The following is a 19727-nucleotide window of genomic DNA, read 5'->3' on the forward strand; positions in this document are numbered from 1 at the left end:
CACAGAAGGTGGTGATGAGGTGGGTAGAAGAGGGACTGTGGAAGTTAGGAGGGTACCTGAACGCCAAGCGGGAGCTGGACAGAACTTTGTCAAACTAGAACATTTGGATTTTTTATTCAAGGCAATGAGGGACTGATATGGTTAGGCTTTTGGTCCCCACCCAAATCTCATCTTGAATTGTAGTTCCCATAATTCCCGTGTGTCATGGGAGGGACCAGGTGGAGATAATTGAATCGCAGCGGTGGTTTCCCTCGTCCTGTTCTCATGACAGTGAATAAGTCTCATGAGATCTGATGGTTTTATAAAGGGTAGTTCCCCTGCACATACTCTCTTGCCTGCTGCCATGTAAGAGCAAGATGTGCCTTTGCTCCTTCTTCACCTTTCACCATGATTGTGAGACCTCCTCAGTCACGTGGAACTGTGAGTCCATCAAACCTCTTCTTCTCTATAAATTACCCAGTCTCAGGTATACCTTTATTAGCAGTGTGACAGCAGACTAATACAGGGACCAATGACAGTTTTGACTGGAGGGATTTGCTCAAAACCAAAGAAATTATACGTGTGTGTGTGTGTGTGTGTGTGTATTTATTTATTTATCTTTTATTTATTTATTTTTTGAGACAGGGTCTCTCTTGCCCAGGATGAGGTGCAGTGTTGCAATCATGGCTCACTGCAGCCTCTATCTCCGCACCTTCAGCAATCCTCTCACCTCAGCCTCCCAAGCAGCTGGGACTACAGGTGCATGCCAGCAAGTCAGGCTATTTTTTTTTTAATTTATATACATGGGGTCTTGCTGTTTTGCCCTGGCTGGTCTCGAACTCCTGGGCTCAAAGGATCCTCCCACTTCAGTTTCCTAAAGTGCTGGGATTACAGGCATGAACAACCACACCCAGCCTATACATTTTTAAGTTAAGGTTAACCTTGCAATATTTTCAGGATGTAGCAGGGAAACCTAGAAGTGCAACAGGAGATTGTAGCTATCTAGCCATAAGGTCATAGAATCTTCAGCGGGGTAGTGGCAGAGGAAATGGAAAAAAAAAAAAGATGTTTGCAAGATAATTTATGAAGGTGGGAAAAAAGCCCGAATGTCATCTGGAGACTGTTTGCATCTGAGAGGTGAGCAACAGGGAAAGGAAGAATCCAGAAACACCTGAGGTTTGATACTGGGTGACTGGGAGGTGTGGCCCTACCATTAACAGAGAGTAAAAATGTAGGTAAAAATGGTTTATGAGAAGATACTTAAGCTGAAAGGATTTTTAAAATTTTGTTTTTTGACTTTGATGTTAAAGGTAATACACACTGATTTTAGGGAACTTGGATAGTGCGGAAATTATGGATGAGAATTTTAGCATCTGATGATTTTGATATGTCTTATTCCTGGGATATTCCTAATGTCTAACTAATTCTGAAGGAATAGATGTAAAAAGCAGGTGGAGTAAAGTGAAGCCTGATTTGCATGTAAGTTTTAAGAATGGGTTGCCTTCTGTGTTGGGGAAGATATTTAACTTATAAAATATGTTTATTTAAAATGTATTGGTCCCTTACGTTGTACCAGACATTGTGGAGGAAAAAGATTTTCAAAGTGGCGTGGAAAAATCCAGAGGTGAAAACCTGTGGGACAAGTTTGATATGAATGATGATAAGGAGTTCGGATACCCAAATGAAAAGCGCAACTGAAACATAGAAAATATGAACTCCCATGGTGGGAATAATTAATACAGTGAAGATGCTGACAGGTTCCTTGTATGTTTGAGGTTTAGACAATTGAAGATTCTCTGGGGTTTATTCTCTATGGAGCCTGGGTTGTTCCAGTCTTAACCAAACTATTTAGTTTCTTCCAGCCTTCTTCTGTTTCCTTTGTTCTTGATGTGTGTTCGTTCATCAGAACTGTTGCCGCCTTATCAGCAAGAAAATTTATGTTGCATATTGGTAAGTCATGACAATGTTCCAGATGGTGCACAGGACTGATGGGACTTTCTCTATCAAGCCACATTAGCTTGCTCACAATAGTAGTGTGAATACTACTTGTCTGGCTCTTTCCTGTCCTGCAATTTTAGGATCTTCCAACAGCCAGTTATTTCTAGCGATCTCCAGAGAGTATCTCATGCTGCTCATGAATATAATCCTGTCAGCCACCACAAAACATTTCCATTTTCCTTCTATTTGACAACATATCCTGACCTGTTCTGCCAAGGTCATTGGTAATGTGGATCCCTGCAATGAATGGTGCCTCGTTGCTTTTGGTTCTGGTGCTGCTGCTTGCTAAGTAGCTCTTGGTTATCAATATTTGCTTTTGGCCCCTGAAGTTGTGCTGTGCCATCCTTAAACGGTCCTGTAGTTATTGCCCTGTGCTAAAACACTGACACTGCTGAGGCTATTTCATGTCCAGTGCCGTTGATGTGATGGTGCCATGCTGTGCTGACAGAGGAGATGAGGGGACATCATTCCCCTAGCTTTGTGTCACACACTCTTGGTTCCAGGGCAGTGCTACCTTCTGCTTCCATGATAACCCTGAAAATAAATCGGTTTTTACGAGCAGCTCTCAGCTTTCTAAAATTCTAGCAGAAGACCAGAGCTTCTTGGGCCAGAGGACAGTCTGAGTGAAGGATACGTGCTGTGCCCAAAATTATCCCTTGGCGTCTAGAACATTGTCATGTGACCAAGTGGATGGGCATAATGGCTTCCGCTTGAGCTCTTACCCAAGGGCTCTCCATTTCTCTGGTCTCTCATATCTCATACCTCTGCAGAGCCTACCCAACTAACCGAAAGACATACCCAGATGTGTCTTTCTCCTAGCATGACATGACAGTCAGGACGGAATCCGTACTCTTCTGGTAGTTCAGTAACGATGTTCCCCTAGTTGCAGGCAAATTTCTGTTGTGGAAACCAGAAAAGCAAGCTTGAAGTGCTAGTCCCATCTTTCCACTAGAGGGCAGATATGGCATATCTAGTGAAACACACACAGGTTATGTTTTACAATAAAAACCACATTAGTAAAAAATGTAACCTAACGATTATGTTCCTGTATCCTTCTCTGCATATCTTTAATATTTACGAGCATCTAGAGTATATTAGTATATATAATATTGATATCTATCCTAAGTGAATGTGTATTCTTATAGTGGTTTTATGGACACAGAAAGGGTATTTAGCAATAGAAATTGTTTTGTATACCCTGGTTTTCCTTTGAAGCATAAACTAGTCATCATACAAAAAAGAGATTTTAAGAAGAAATAAATGTAGAATTAATTGGCATGGCATGCCATTTGCAAGAATTTTTGCTCTTATATCCTACTTTTGCCTGATATATCTTTGAAAAAACAATTCTGATAGGCTGATTTTTTTTCAGCTTGTAGAATAGCGATCTGCAATTTCTAAGTGGCAATATTTTGATTTTGAATATCTTTTCTGCAATTTACTTCTACTGATTGGAAGTTAAATCCTTTTGAGTGTCATGATTGATTTCTGGTTTTAAGGAGTTCTCTAAACCACGTGGAAACGGAAGCCTTACAATGGCAATATGAGGTGGGTCTTCTTATGGATTACTCTTTGACTATTGAGAAAACCAAGGTACAGAAATTATTCTGAGGCCCAGAGAGGGTGAAGTTCTTTATGTGCCTATTTTGGGGCCATGGCTTTTAAAAAGTTGGTGCAATGGCTTATCCACAATTTTTCAGTTAAAGATGTGTTTCTAAAAATATAGAACTATAATCTCATAGTTAGTTTCAAAGTTGATACAGTGCTTAGAGCCCAAAGGTATTCTGGGGCTTGGGTACTCCTTTTGCCTTAGTTCAAAGGAAAAACTTAGCATATCCAGCACCTCTCGATTGTTCCAGAGACATCTCAAGAGAGGAAGAAGCCAGAGTAAAAGGCATTGCATTAATTTTTTTTTTTTTGAAAGAGTGAGCATAGGAGGCTCAGAGGAATGATATTGTGCGAGATCAAAGCTAAACCTTTGACCTTTCCCCAGTTACCCTGCTTTTTCACTGCTGTGGTGAAATAGAAAGACTCTGCTGGAAATGTTATGGTAGCTGACTCCCTGCAGTAAACAGAGGGCCCCTTCTACAGAAGTGAGGATGGGGATGGGAATGCGACAGGAGAAAACAAGGGGAAACAGAAAACATTGTCTCAACGAGTCCCCCTTTTTTCCTGCCTGTTTCATCACTGATATGGTTTGGAAACCTCAAATATATTTTGCCTGGATATTCAAGTTGCTGATAAACTGCACAGTACACATGCTTCTTGCCATTTATTTCATCAGCTTAGCTTAGATCCTGGCTGCTTAAAGCGTGGTGCATGGACCAGCTGCATTGGCATCAGCACCCAGGAACTTGTTAGAAATGCAGAACCTTGTGCCTCACCCCAGACCACTTGAATTAGAATCTGCATTTTAACAAAATCCAGGTGCTTTATGTATGAGTTAAAGTTTGAAAAGTGCTGGCTTAGATAACACTTTCTGTTTTGTTTTTTAACCTAAGGTTTCCTGGAGCAGAGACTGCCCCTCCTATTCTGACTATTTTCTGGGATACTGGTCTATTTGGTGCAAGTGGTTCAGAACTAGAGCAACTGATCTCATGCACCTAATGACGAGACTGCACGGAAAGATAAAGTCTTCTGGCATACTCTTCAATATTACTTATTTATTTAACATAAATAGAAGGTGCAGTTTGTCGTTCATTAAGCAAACCTGACAAAAATCCAACTTACAAGACATACAATAGGGACGTGATTATTCACATTATAAGAGAGTCTTTGCTTTACAGAGACATTTTCCAAATTATTTTTTTAAATTGCCTTGAGGTACATTTGAAATAGAATTTGACTCAAATATTACTTCACAGTCCAGTTTTTAAGATGGCACATAACACATAAATTGAGACATGATTGTACAGATAGTAGTTTTGTGCACATTCTTTATTAATAAATTTCTGAAAGAGCTCTTAACCAGCTCTCTCATTTCTTTTTCCCATTTCATCCTAACTTCTCTAAGTCTACAATCTGGAATCACTTCTTTTTATTCATCTACCAACCTATATAACCCTATTGCTTCACATCCTTATGAAGCCAAAGACCTCACTGAGATTGAATTAGCAGAGGAGACGCATAAAGATGAATTCAAGAAAAACGACCCTTCAGCCTGATGAATAGTAATAGTGGTATTAACACTCGATTTGAGCTTGTAAAGTCCTCTCTGGCAGTAAAACCTTGCCTAGGGAAAGAAGATAAATTCCAGCAGAACACTGAGCAACAGCACAAAAATATTTCTTGGGCCCCAAAATATTATCTATAACTGGTAAACCACATTGAAATAGCCACTGTGATCACCAGCTCTCCTAGATTCGCATGGGTCTTGTTCATATCTCTAATATGGTATGTATATTTCTATAGTGCAATCTGTGTTTTTGACCATTTCTTCTAGGGTATTTGGAGGTCAAGGACTTTGTTTTTCTCATTGTTATGCATCCAGTGTCTAGCATGTAATAGTATTTCACACAAGCTTGTTGGATGAAAGTCTTTGCAATCTATTGCACAATTACTGATACTTTTAGAAAGGAGCAAGAATTTGACCTCTGAGCAAAGCAGCTACAAAAACCTGGTGAAACACTGATGTGTTATCTCTTCCCACAGAGGCAGGAGTAATGCAGTTCATCTAAAATATCAGATAATAAAAATGAGTATTTGGCTTAGAAGTTGTGACTATATTTGAATGTCAGTAACTATGAAACACTAAAGAGGAAGAAGAAAATGATGGCTGCTTCACTGAAAATCTCTACTAACCAGTTACATCTCAAACTTGTTTATCTCAGAGGCTGGCTATGCTTATGCACGGAGTCACTTCTCAGGTCAATACAAAGAACTCAGCTCTGCTGGAAACCTTGCTTGTTCACATAGGCAGATAAGGTTTTTAAAAATAGGCCTTCTTTTCTAGGCTTTGCTTAGAAAGAATCACATCTTTGTCATCTAAGTACTGAACGAAATGCAATGAGTCCTCCCAGATAGATTAAAAATCCTGCCAAGGTAACATACTAGGAGGTGGGTGATTTTCTGGAGTAACATTCTTTTTGCAGTTGGAACAGTTCCCTCCTGGTGCTAGAATCCTAAATACTGTAGTCATTTGGGTCGCCTGTGTTCAGATATCTGTCCCCCATGCTATCTGGAGGTAGCTGTTACTTCAGAAATTTGTGAGGATATATTAGTTCGTAATGATTGAACTCATACTTCGGAATGAAAGTCACACAAGTTTTCTATGCACTTAAATATACACAACAAATCAAAAGTAGGGTTCTGGTAGAAAGTTTCTCAGTAAGAAAATGATGAACGAATGTAAAGAGAAGAGGCCCTGTTCTTGTCTACTCTGGGCATCTCTTTTTCCATTATATAAAATGTGATTATTCTCTGAAGAATTTCTTATGCTTTTTTCCCCCATACTCGTGTATCCAGAGATTTCATTTGCTTCCATCATGAAACCCAGTGGCAGAAAAACAAAAGATTTTGTTTTTAAGAAGAAGCAAGATATTCTTTCACTTATGCTGTTTGCCTAATGAAGCTTATTACCTCCAGAAGGCTCTGAAAACTGTTGTTATTATTATCCCAGGAATGGGATGCCAGCTGTTTGTTCTGATAGCTCTTTGATCCTCAATCCAATTGCTTTCAGGGCTTTGGCCATCTTCCCTTGTATTTTCCATGATCTACCCTTAACTGTCATTACTATTGACAGCAAGAGTCACTTTCTGATCAGTGTTAGAACTAAAAATGTATCCTCAGTTAGATAGACATATGGGCACCAGGTGCTTTACATGCGCCACTATTAAATACATCTCTCCCCCATTGCAAAAGTCAAGTAGTGCTTCTCTTCAAAAAATTCCACACCCTGTATCTCATGGGGTTTCAAAAATAGAGTTGGTGGCAAGAATAATTTCGAAGGGCAGATTCAGAATAAGATAAAATATCATGAGGTTAAATCTTTGAGGATAATTGAGCTGGCATAGGCAATGGTCCAGGGGCACAGATTTCTCATCAAAGGAACAGAATAGAAAGTTAAGGCTGTCTCATTAGTGATTCTTGGAATTACATGACAAGCAATCCTTCTTCTTCCACCTTGGGAAATAGCTTACTCTTGGAGATGTGAAACTTGTATGGAACATTAACTTTACTCAAGTATTTTAATTTTTTTAATTAATTTTTTTTTTTTAGAGATGGGATTTTGCTACATTGCTCACGCTGGTCTCAAACTCTTGGGCTCACGTAGTCCTCCTGCCTCAGCCTCCCAAGCAGCTGGGGTTACAGATGTGTGCCCAACTTTCTAAAAAAAATTATGAACTTACAGCCACATTTAATTGAGCATTTCAGAAGTGAAACTAAATATACACTTGACTGATTGCTTGCAATGTCAATCTCCTTTGTGCCTGGGTGACACATGGATAGTATATGAAAATGTGTGTGCTTTAGTTTAACACCTGGAAGGGAAGGAGGAGCTTTTGAGACAGGTGCCTCATTCCTTGGCATTTTCTCTCTGGGGCTTTACAAGCTGCCTGTTTTCTTGGACACGTGCATAATGTAGTTCGTCTAGGGACCTTCTTTTGTGGCTGTTGGAAGTGTGTCCAAATATGTTATGAAATGTAGCTCAAGCAGTTGACAAGTGATAAAAGCAGTTGATCTCTATCTTTTATGTGCTGTTTTAATGCTCTAAGCACTCTCCTGAAGGAGATAGGAAGCAAAGATATTGATTTTTGCTCCATTTGGGGTGGGGTAGGCTTTAGTTGTACTGACAGAGGCATGTCACCAGGGAGTTTGTTGGGAGGAAAAAATACATCTCTTCCCTGGGTCAGACAGGCATTTTCTCCAGAGGGTTCCAACTAAGAGTGAGCATGGAAGGATTTCTCAGGCTTGTGTTTTATATTACAAAGGATTACCACCAGTTAGCTGAGAATGCCGGTTGTTATGATTTGTTTTACATTAAAGGACTTAGAGTCTTTGGGATTATCCAGTAACTCAGAGTCATCAATCCCAATTATAAAAAGATTAGAACCTCTTTCCATAGGCTACAGTAATAGGAGAAGGCTGTCTAATAATGCTCCTTGACATCTACCAGCCAATCTAAAATTATTAGATTAGCATATAATTGTTGGTCTAAATGTTTGGATTGTTTTCAGCCCAGAAGCTGTTTGGAGTGCATGATGTACTTCTCAAACACATTTATAAGAGGAAAAAATCAAACTGTAGCTTATTGAAGGAAGTACACAGCCAGATTTGACCCAAGAAAAAGCAGAGGGGGAGACAAATTTCAACTCAGCAACTCAAGTATTCCTATTGGGTGTTAAATTTCCCTTTTCCGTACTCCGCAGCTGAGGCAGGAATGCATAGTTGTTTTCTTTTTAACCTTAATAATAAGATTTGGATACTTGTCATGTCCATACAATATACATATTCATTAACAATTTAAATGGCTGCTTATTATTCTATTATGCATTTTCTCTTGCTTGTCTTAGGTATGCAGTGTTCATGGGCTCTCCATATCTTCCTATCAAAATCAGCTTTAAGAAAATTCTCTGATTAATCTATAATCAGAGCTTGTTAATTCATTCAACAGACAATTGTTGAGCAAAGTATACTGGTGTTAAGGAAGGAATAGAGGCAAAAGAGAAAGGTATGAAGAGGAATGGACAGGAATAAGATAAGATACACCCTCAGTGCTTGAGTTATGTGCTACTTTTCCTAGAAAAATGTAATTTTATTGTCAAATATGGCTCCACAGTCTTGTTTTCTCTTAAAGAAATTTCAGCCTCAGTTATAGGGGAAGGGTAGACTTGTGGGAGTAGAGGGGCTTTTCCAATCACATGTTATTTTGCAAGTGAGGCTACTATATGAGAGTTAGTAGAATAGATACATAGCTGCATACTTCTTTGTTAAGAAAGGGGCTCTTTTTTCCAAGTGGCATCCATATATTTTAAAAATTGCAAATAGAATGGAAACTCATTGCAGAAAACTACAAAAAAAAGATATGAAAGAAGATCATGAAGATCAGCTCTAACTGCGACATCCAGAGAAAAATATTTTAACGTTTTGAGATTGATTATGCCTTTTTACAAAATGAGATTATAGATCTTCTCATTTTTATGAAAAGGCAGAATCTCTGAGACACAGCAATAGCAGTATTAAAAGAGAAGATTATAGTGCTAAACGCCCACATCAAAAAGACCTCAAATTAACAAACTGACATCAAACTTGGAGGAACTAGAAAAACAAGAACAAAACAACTCCAAAGCTAGCAGAAGAAAAGAAATAATCAAAATTAGAGCTGAATTGAATGAAAGTGAGACATGAAAAACCATACAAAAGATCAACAAAACCAAAAGTTGGTTGTTTGAAAGAATAAATAAGATTGATAGACCACTGTCTAGACTAATTAAAAAATAGAGAAGATCCAAATAAACACACTCATAAATGACAAAATACCATTGACCCACAGAAATATAAAAAACCCTCAGGGACTATTACAAACACCTGTATGCATCCAAACTAGAAAACCTAGAAGAAATGGATAAATTCCTGGAAACATACTACCCCACCAAGATTGAACCAGGAAGAAATAGAAACCCCAAACAGACCAATAACAAGTTTCAAAACGGAATCAGTAATAAATAGCCTACCGGCCAGAAAAAGCCCTGGATCAGACAGATTCACATCTGAATTCTGTGAGATATATAAAGAAGAGCTGGTACTAATCCTATGGAAACTATTACAAAAAAATGAGAAGGAGGGACTCTTCTGTAACTCATTCTATGAGGCCAGCATCATCCTGATGCCAAAACTTGGTGGAAACACAACAAAAAAAGAAAACTTCAGGCCAATATCCCTGACCAACGTATTTGCAAACATCCTCAAGAAAATCCTAGCAAACTTAATCCAGCAGCACATCAAAAAGTGAACCCATCACAATCAAGTAGGCTTTATCCCTAGGATGTAAGGTTGGTTCAACGTATGCAAATCAATAAGTGTGATTCATCACATACACAGAACTAAAAACAAAAAGCACATGATCATCTCAATAGATACAGAGAAAGCTTTGGATAAAATTCAACATCCCTTCATGATAAAACTTCCAACAGGCTAGGCACTGAAGGAACGTACCTCAAAATAATAAGAGCCATCTATGACAAACTCATAGCCAATATCATACTGAATGGGCAAAAGCTGGAAGCATTCACCTTGAGAACCAGGACAAGATAAAGATGCTCTTATCACTCCTATTTAACAACATGGCACTGAAAGTCCTAGTCAGAGGAATCAGGCAAAAAAAAAAAAAAAAAAAGAAAGACAGACAGAAAGAAAAGGCATTCAAATAGGAAGAGAGGAAGTCAAACTATCTTTCTTCACAAATGATATGATTTTATACCTTGAAAACCCCATAGTGTCTGCCCAAAAGTTCCTAGATCTGATAAGCAACTTTAGCACAGTTTCAGGATACAAAATCAATGTATAAAAATCAGTAACATTTCTATACACTAATAATGTCCAAGCTGAGTGCCAAATCAAGAATGCAGTGCCACTCACAATAGACACACACACACGCACACACTACCCTGGAATACAGCTAACCAGGGAGGTGAAAGTTCTCTTCAATGAGAATTACAAAACATTGCCCAAAGAAATCAGAGCTGACACACACGAATGGAGAAACATTCCATGCTCATGGTTAGGAAGACTCATTATCATTAAAATGACCATACAGCCCAAAGCAATGTACAGATTCAGTGCTATTCCTATCAAACTACCAAGGACATTTTTCACAGAATTAGAAAAAACAATTCTAAAATTAATATGGAATCAAAATGAGCCTGAATAGCTAAAACAATCCTAAGGAAGAAGGACAAAGCTGGAGGCATCACAGTATCAGACTTCAAACTACACAAAAAGACTACAGTAACCAAAACAGCATGGTGCTGGCACAAAACAGACACATAGACCAATGGAACAGAAGAGAGAACCCAGAAATAAGGCCACACACTTGCAACCATCTGACCTTTGACAAAGTAGACAAAAACAAACAATGAGGAAAGGACTTCCTATTCAATAAATGGTGCTAGGATAACTGGCTAGCCATATGCAGAAGATTTAAACTGGACTCCCTCCTTTAACCATATACAAAAATCAACTCAAGATGGATTAAGACTTAAATGTAAAACTTAAAACTATAAAAACCTTAGAAGAATACCTAGGAAATACCAGTCTGGACTTGGGCCCTGGCAAAGAATTCATGACATACTCCAAAAGCAACTGCAAGAAAAATAAAAATTCACAAGTGGGATCTAATTAAACTCAAGAACTTCTACACAGCAAAAGAAGTAATCAACAGAGTAAACAGACAACCCACAGAATGGGAGAAAATATTTTCAAAGTATGCATCTGACAAAAGTCTAATATCTAGACTCTACAAGCAATTTAAATTAATAAACAAAAATAACCCCATTAAAAAATAAGCAAAGGATATGAATAGACACTTTTCAAAAGAAGACATACACATAGCCAATAAGCATATGAAAAAATGCTCAACATCACTAATCATTAGATAAATGAAATCAAAACCACAAGGAGATACCAACTCATACCAGTCAGAATGGCTATTATCAAAAAGTCAAAAAATAACAGATGATGGTGAGGTTGCAGAGAAAGGGAAACACTTATACACTGTTGGTGGGAATGTAAATTAGTTCAGCCACTGTGGAAAGCAGTTTGGAGTTTTCTCAGGTAAATTACAGCAGAACTACCCTTGAACTAAGCAATCCTATTACTTACTATATACCCCAAAGAATGTAAATCATTCTATCATAAACACACATGCACATGTGTGTTCATTGCAGTGCTATTCACAATAGCAAAGACATGGAACCAACCTAAATGCCCATCAACGGTGGACTGGAAAAAGAAAATGTGGTACATATATACCATGGAATACTACACAGCCATAAAAGGAAATGTCCTTTGCAGCAATATAGATGGAGCTAGAGGCTGTTATCTTAAGCAAATTCACACAGAAAGAAAACCAAATATGGCATGTTCTCCCTTATAAGTGGGAGGCAGACATTCAGTACACATGGATGTAAAGAAGGGAATGACAGAAGCCAGGGCTTAACTTGAGGGTGAAGGGTGGGAGGAGGGTGAGGATCAAAAAGTTACCTATTAGGTATTATGCTTATTACCTGGGTGACAACATAAATTGTATACCGAGCCCCCGTGACACAGAGTTTACCCATGTAACACCTGCACGTGTGCATATGTACTCCCTGAACCTAAAATAAAAGTTGGGAAGAAAGAAAAAGAAAAGAAAAAATACACTATTTTGTTGCCTAATTGTTTTACCTTAATAAATTCTCAACATTTTTTCTATGTCAATAAAATATACCTATCAATCAATGATTTTAATGGTTGCTTATTACTTTATTGTATATCTGTTTATAACCAAACCCTAACAAATGAGCATTTATTTTACTCTCAATTTCTTGTTCTTCTTTAAAATACTTAAATGAGCATCCTTGCATGTACAACTTTGTATCCTTACCCAATATGTCTTTAGGATAATCCCTTTTCAATGAAATTACTGAGTTAAACAGTTTAACACTGATTCATGTTGCCAAGCTGCTTTCCAGAAAGGGCCAATACACATAACCATAAAATGTGTATCCATGTTCCATGTCCTCCAAACTGAACCTGTACTGGTCTTTAGAATTTCTTTCATCAATTGGATAAATAAAATACAGTTTCTTATTTCAATTTGTATTTTTTTGATTATTAGTGATTTTAAACATCTTTTCATGATTTCTAAGAGTTCTATCATTTTAGCTCTTACATTTAAGTCTCTGGTTCATTTCGAGTTAATTTTCATATGTAGCAAGAGGGATGGGTCCAACTTCATCCTTTGAGATGGGCACATCTAGTTGTTTCAGCAGTATTTGTTGAAAAGACTGTTCTTTCCCCACTGAGTTGCCTTAGCACCCTTGCAAAAATCAATTGACCACAAAGGTATGAATTTATTTCTTGAACACTCAATCCTATTCCATTGATACATACAGTAGCCCTTACTTATCTGTGGTTTTGCCTTCTGAGGTTTCAGTTACCTGTGGTCAACCACGATCCAAAAATATTAAATGAAAAATTCCACAAATGAATAATTCCTCAGTTTTAAATTACATGCTGTTCTGAGTTGCATAATGAAATCTTGTGCCATCCTGCTCTGTCCTGCCTGGGACATGAATCATCCATTTGTCCAGCAGATCCCTGCTGTCTAAGCTCCCCACCCTAAGTTAATCACTTAGGAGCCATCTAGGTTATCAGGTAGACTGTCATGCAGTGCTTGAGTTCAAGTCACTCTTATTTTACTTAGTAATGGCCTCAAAGCACAAAAGTAGTGATGATAGCAATTTGCATATGCCAAAGAGAAGCCTTCGAGTGCTTCCTTTAGGTGAAAATCTGAAAGTTCTCTATTTAATAAGGAAAGAAAAAAATCCCCGTATGCCGAGGTTGCTAAGATCTGTGGTAAGAACAAATGTATCTATGAAATTGTGAAGACAGAAAAAGAAATCTGGTTTTGCTGTCGCACCTCAAACTGCAAAAGTTACAGCCAAAGTGCATGATACATGTTTAGTTAAGATGGAAAAGGCATTAAATTTGTGGGTAGAAGACGTGAGCAGAAGTGTGTTGTGATTATGGCAATCTGGTTTGGTTCTATCCATGGTTTCAGGCATCCACTGGGGGATCTTGGAACATATCCCCCAGGGATAAGTGGGGACTACTGTACATGTATTTTATACCAGTACGACACTGTCTTATGAGCGTAGCTTTGAAATAAGTTTTGAAATTGCGAAGTCTGAGTCTCCCAACTTTGTTATTTTTCAAGATTGTTTTGGCTATTCTTTCCATGATTTGGCTATGTCTGTTTCTCTTTTGAATTGCCTTTTTGTGCCTGCAGCAAATTACTTATTCATTTGATTTGTGAAAGGAGAAATTTCTCCTAATATCTCGTGGCTTTGGGGAATGACATAAAATGAGCGTGTGATGTGGGATTCAGTACAGTGTTTTAGCTACTATTTGCCTTTTATTGATTTTTGTGTGGAAAAAATCTAGGTTAGGCAAGGTTGTGATCAGAAAAAAAATTAAACTTTATTACTGCCATGAGCAAGACCACCTTAAGACAAAGATGAAATGAATTTAAGAAAAGCAAGCACAGTTGTTAAAATCAGACTGCCTCAGTCAACTCGTCAGTGGTATCCAAATAGGAAGGTGAATGTATGCCACAATGTGCAATGATTCATTGGTATGTGGAAAAAACATTAAAAAGTTGTTTTTTAAAATGATAATTAAAGGCAAATTAAACTCTATAAGTAAAAGACAGTTGATTACAATAAGAAAACCCATGAACTCAGAATGAGTTGTTCAGCATTTGAATCTTAAAGCCATAATGTACTGATTGTATAACCGTAAGTTTCCTCTTCTATAAAATGACTGTAATCACAACATCTCTTTCTCTCTCCCTCTTTCTCTGTCTCTCTCTCGATAAAGTCTTACTCTGTCACCTGAGCTGAAGTGCAGTGGTGTGATCATGGCTCACTGCAGCCTAAACTCCTGGGTCAAGGATCTGTTTGCCTCAGCGCCCTGAGTAGCTGGGACCACAGGCATATGCATGACCACACTTGGCTAATTTTCAAATTTGTTGTAGAGATAGGGTCTCATTGTGTTGCCCAGGCTTGTTTTGAACTCTTGGTCTCAAGAGATCCTCTCACCTTGGCATCTTAAAGCATTGGGATTATAGGCATGAGCCACCACACCTGGCCTTGCTCACAAGATTTTTATATGTAATATGTAGGAAACACATACAAATATAGTGGAAGAATTATCAGAGCAAAATGAATGTGATGCTCTCAAGTCAAGCATAGCTCTTTGATGTGGACCAATAAGGTGGCACCATGATACAAGATTACTTTGGGGAATTTGACATTCTTGAAGTTTCCATCTTTTGAAATATGTTACCTTGACCAAGAGGACATCATTCTCACTGTTTACAGTATTCTCTCCTTGAGGAGCCTTTGCTGGGCTTTTCGGACATCCTTCATTCATGTATCAAGGACTTATCCCCTCCTTTTCCTTCCACAATAAAGTCTACTTCTGAGAAAAAAATGATGTGTTATGGGCAAATAGTGACATTTAACTATTTTCATTCATTAAAAACATTTTGTGCATATGGTTTATAATGTTTATTATATACTAATACAGTGACACATGTTTTTATGTTAAAAGAAAAATATCTATATTAGAAGTGTACATTTAAAAATATTTTCCTGATACTAGTGAAAAATAAGAGGAAATTGGAGGCCACATGTCTAATTATGTCTCAGGCCATCCTCATGCATTTTCTTTATTTCTGTGCATATCTTGATAATGACTTAATTTCCTGACAACTTGAATCTAGTTATTTGGCCAACCAATTTCTTCTTCTTTTTCTTTTAGAGACAGGGTCTCGCTCTGTTACTGAGGCTGAAGTACAGTGTAGTCATCAGAGCTCACTACAGCCTCAACCTCCTGGGCTCAAGTGATACTCCCGCCTTGGCTTCCCAAAGTGCTGGGATTACAGACATGAGTTAAAACATGTTAAGCAATTAGAACAAAAATTGGCACAAGGAATATACTTAATAAATATGAACTATTATTGTTACTGTTATCCTTGTTATAGATAGCATTGCATTGTTTTTTAATGTGAGAGTCTAGCTACAAATAACCACATTAAAAGCAAATATTTGAAAGACAAATGTTGGTAAGTTAGGACTTGCCTTTATTGGAGCTGTGTCAGGGCAATTGCTCTGTGGACTCACAAATGAGGTGCAGGATGAAGAGTGAGGTGAATGGGTCTAACATAAACTCAGCAGTCTGGGGCATTTCCGTGAAATTCCCACCACTCTGGCCAGTATCATGGGATCTGAATCAAATCCATTCTGTCCACATCCTCTTTCTATACATTTTGAATTGCACCTGTTTCATTTATTATTACAGCGTATATGTGGAACACCTCAGGGGAGGGAAATCTTGCAAGAAAAATGATGGCTCACAAAGTTGCCCTGGAGGAAAAAACAAAACAAAAATAAAAGTTCTTGCCTTTGAAATACCTGTCAGCATGTATTTTCTCCTGTGCCAGTTATTGTTTTAGAGAATTTCTCTTCAGAAACGTGAGCACAAATATTTTTTTTGCAGGCTTGAAGTTCAAATTAAATAGCTTAAAGTTCCTTGTGTAATTATTTGTAAAAGATTTAAAGAAGAAGAAACAAAAACAATATTCATTTTCCTTCTCTTCTTTAGCAACTTTTGCCAGTAAGCAGATTAATTGAAAATGCTATATTTTAGGGTCTTTTTTTCCCCTTGACTCAAATCCCTTGAGAGAATTCTTTGCAATTTAAAAGCTACTATAAAGCTAGGATCATGTTGTTATTGTCTATAACCAGCTCTGGTTGATTGGGAGGTAAAGACACCACTGCAGTTGAAATCTTTTTTTTTTTTTTGCTTCTTAGAAAAAAAATAAGCTCTGCTGGCAAGAAAATTAGATCATAAAGGAGAAAATGGGACTGTATGGTTTATTTTGTAAACAGTACCTATTTAAGAGATAACTTCTTTAATAGGTGTTTTATAGTGCTTCCAGCTATATTCTCTTCTGTCATATTTAGTGAGAAAATTTACAAGGCAAAAAAATTAAACACCTTTAGGTTTTCCTCAGGCTCCATGCCTATCTGGCATAGAGCTCAACAAAGGTCGATATTATTATCTTGTTTAGAGTTTTAAGGCAATGAACAGAGAGTTATTGTAAATACATCTTTAAACAAGTTTCAAAGGCAGGAATGTGCTATATTAAAAGGCAGCAATGAGGTGTAATTTTGTTTTTGAATAGCTGGTGTAGTGGTAAGAGCACTGAACAGGGAGTCTCAGGAGCTGGATTCTAATTATGGCTTTGTCACTAATTAGCTCTGGGTCTTTTTTTTTTTTTTTTTTTTTTTGAGATGGGGTTTCCGCTCTTGTTGCCCAGGCTGGAGTGCAATGGCACAATCTTGGCTCACCACAACCTCTGCCTCCTGGGTTCAAGCGATTCTCCTGCCTCAGCCTCTCGAGTAGCTGGGATTACAGGCATGCACCACCACACCCGGCTAATTTTGTATTTTTAGTAGACATGGGGTTTCTCCATGTTGGTCAGGCTGGTCTTGAACTCCTTACCTCAGGTGATCCACCCACCGTGGCCTCCCAAAGTGCCGGGATTACAGGCATGAGCCAACACGTCTGGCCTGTAGCTCTGTGTCTTTAGGCAACTGACTCTACTTCTCTTCAGTATCTTCATATATAGAATGAGGCTGTTAAGTTGTAACACGGGCATTTAAACACTTTGTTTACAACTCACAGTGAGAAATAAATTTTATATCATAACCTAGTATGCTATACACACATAATATATTATGTGTGTATATACATAGGCACATAATATATTATGTGTCACATAATATATTATGTGTGTATATACATAGACACATAATATATTATGTGTGTATATACATAGACACGTAATATATTATGTGTGTATATACATATACACACATAATATATATGTGTGTATATATATACATAATATTATGTGTGTATATACATACACACATATATGAATAGACACACAAAGTTTCATGAAAAAATAGTGTTACTCTTTCTGTGTATGGTGCTCTGATATTTTCTAATACATTCAGTTCCATTCTATCTATCCGCTTTTTTTTTTTGAGACAATCTCACTCTGTCGCCCAGGCTGGAGTGCAGTGGCACAACCTTGGCTCACTGAAACCTCCACCTCTCAGGTTCAAGCAATTCTTGTGCCTCAGCCTCCTGAGTAGCTGGTATTACAGGTGTGTTACCAACCACCACAACCAGCTAAATTTTGTATTTTCAGTAGAGATGGGGTTTCTCCATGTTGGCCAGGCTGTTCTCAAATTCCTGAACTTAAGTGATCCTCCTGCTTTGGCCTCCCAAAGTGGTGGGATTACAGGTGTGAGCTACTATGCCTGGCCTCCATTTGATCTTATTGAAAGAAAAATGCTGACTGAATTGGATTTCACTCATAGGTTACAATCACAGCTTTAGAAACTCCGGGCTAGATAGTTTTAAGGTCCCTTGTAGGTAGAAAAACTCCTTTGCAAGGCCTCAAGATTCCTGTTTCATTCTAGAAAGGTCAAGTGACAGACATGGCCAGGCTACCAAGCAAGTGGCCTCGTGTCAAGTGTGTCCTTGGGGAACCAGCTAAATGCTAAGCTTGTTTACATTGGGTGTTTTTGTAGAACAGAGGCTGAAACTCATCCTTAATGCTTGAGGGCATGCTGTCTTAAAACAAGGATCAAAGCTATCCACCGCCAGCCTCATTTCCTCTATTTAAGCCTTTCTAATGACTCCATTCTTTATTGCTCTCTTATTTTCCTGAATTCTTGGAGCGATTTTAATCTATATCACTGTGTCTTAGGGTTCTAGAATTAATGGGTGTTCTGCGATGAAAGCATTAATTGAGATTGAAACATGGTGGTAAAGAGAGTTCAGTTCATTTACTCCTAATGAATATTGTGACTCCTTGCTGAGGGAACCTCGTTTGCAATATTGACTATACCTGCCTGACCGTGAAAGCCTTCTACAGCCTTCGCTGGACTGTAAGCCCGGTGGGAGCAGGAGTTTATTGGTTTTCCCCCAACAGCGTCCTCAGCACCTGACACATATTCATACTCATTTGCTCATTTGTAGAACAAATGATGTTGAATGTAAACTATTTGCCTGTACTGACATCATTAAAAAGAATGAGTTCATCTGAAGTTGTCTGTGGCAATTGACCTAAGAAAAAAAGGAACAAGATATTGGCCCCCACACATCCAGTCTATAGTGGTGGAGCAACTGATCTTCTAGAGCTGAAAATCTCCATTTCCTTTATGCCTCCGCCCAGCATCCTGCTTCCTTAATGAGTGGCTGGAAAATTTAGTAATTTAAGAAAAGGTTGAGAATGGTCTACTGGATTCTGTCTTCCAAATTGTGTATTCTTCTCTATTGTCAATCAGAGGAATCCCTCATGTTTGAATTTTAGGTTAGGGTTTGAGGAAAAGGTCTGGAACAGTCCTGTGCAAGGGGCTGCTAACTCATCCTGGTAAAAGGCTGGCCCTGCCTGTGACTGTCATGAACAAGGGGATTTCAAGACTCATCGACATGGCAAAATATTGGCCTCTAGTTAGTTTAATCCTTTTATTATTTCAGGGCCAATCTAAACAGTAATTTTAGAGTCAACGCCTTAACCTCTCTGCTTAGGCGCAGTCAGGAAGAGTAGATGCACCTTTGTTGAAATTAAGGATTACAGGCCGGTGTGATGGCTCACGACTGTAATCCTAGCACTTTGAGAGGCTGAGACAGGTGGATTGTCTGAGCTCAGGAGTTCGAGACCAGCTTGGGCAACATGGCAAAACCCCATCTCTACTAAAACTACAAAAAGTTAGCTGGGCATGGTGGTGTGCGCCTGTAGACCCAGCTACTCTGGAGGCTGAGCAATTCTGGAGAGTCGCTTGAGACTGGGAGGTGGAGGTTGCAGTGAGCCGAGATCATGCCACAGCACTCCAGCCTGGGCGATAGAGCGAGGCCCTGTTTCAAAAAACAAGAAAAGAAATTAAGGATTATATAATAATTATAAC

Source organism: Hylobates moloch, unplaced genomic scaffold (genome assembly GCF_009828535.3).
Source record: "Hylobates moloch isolate HMO894 unplaced genomic scaffold, HMol_V3 SCAFFOLD_5, whole genome shotgun sequence".
Classification (NCBI taxonomy): Eukaryota; Metazoa; Chordata; class Mammalia; order Primates; family Hylobatidae; genus Hylobates; species Hylobates moloch.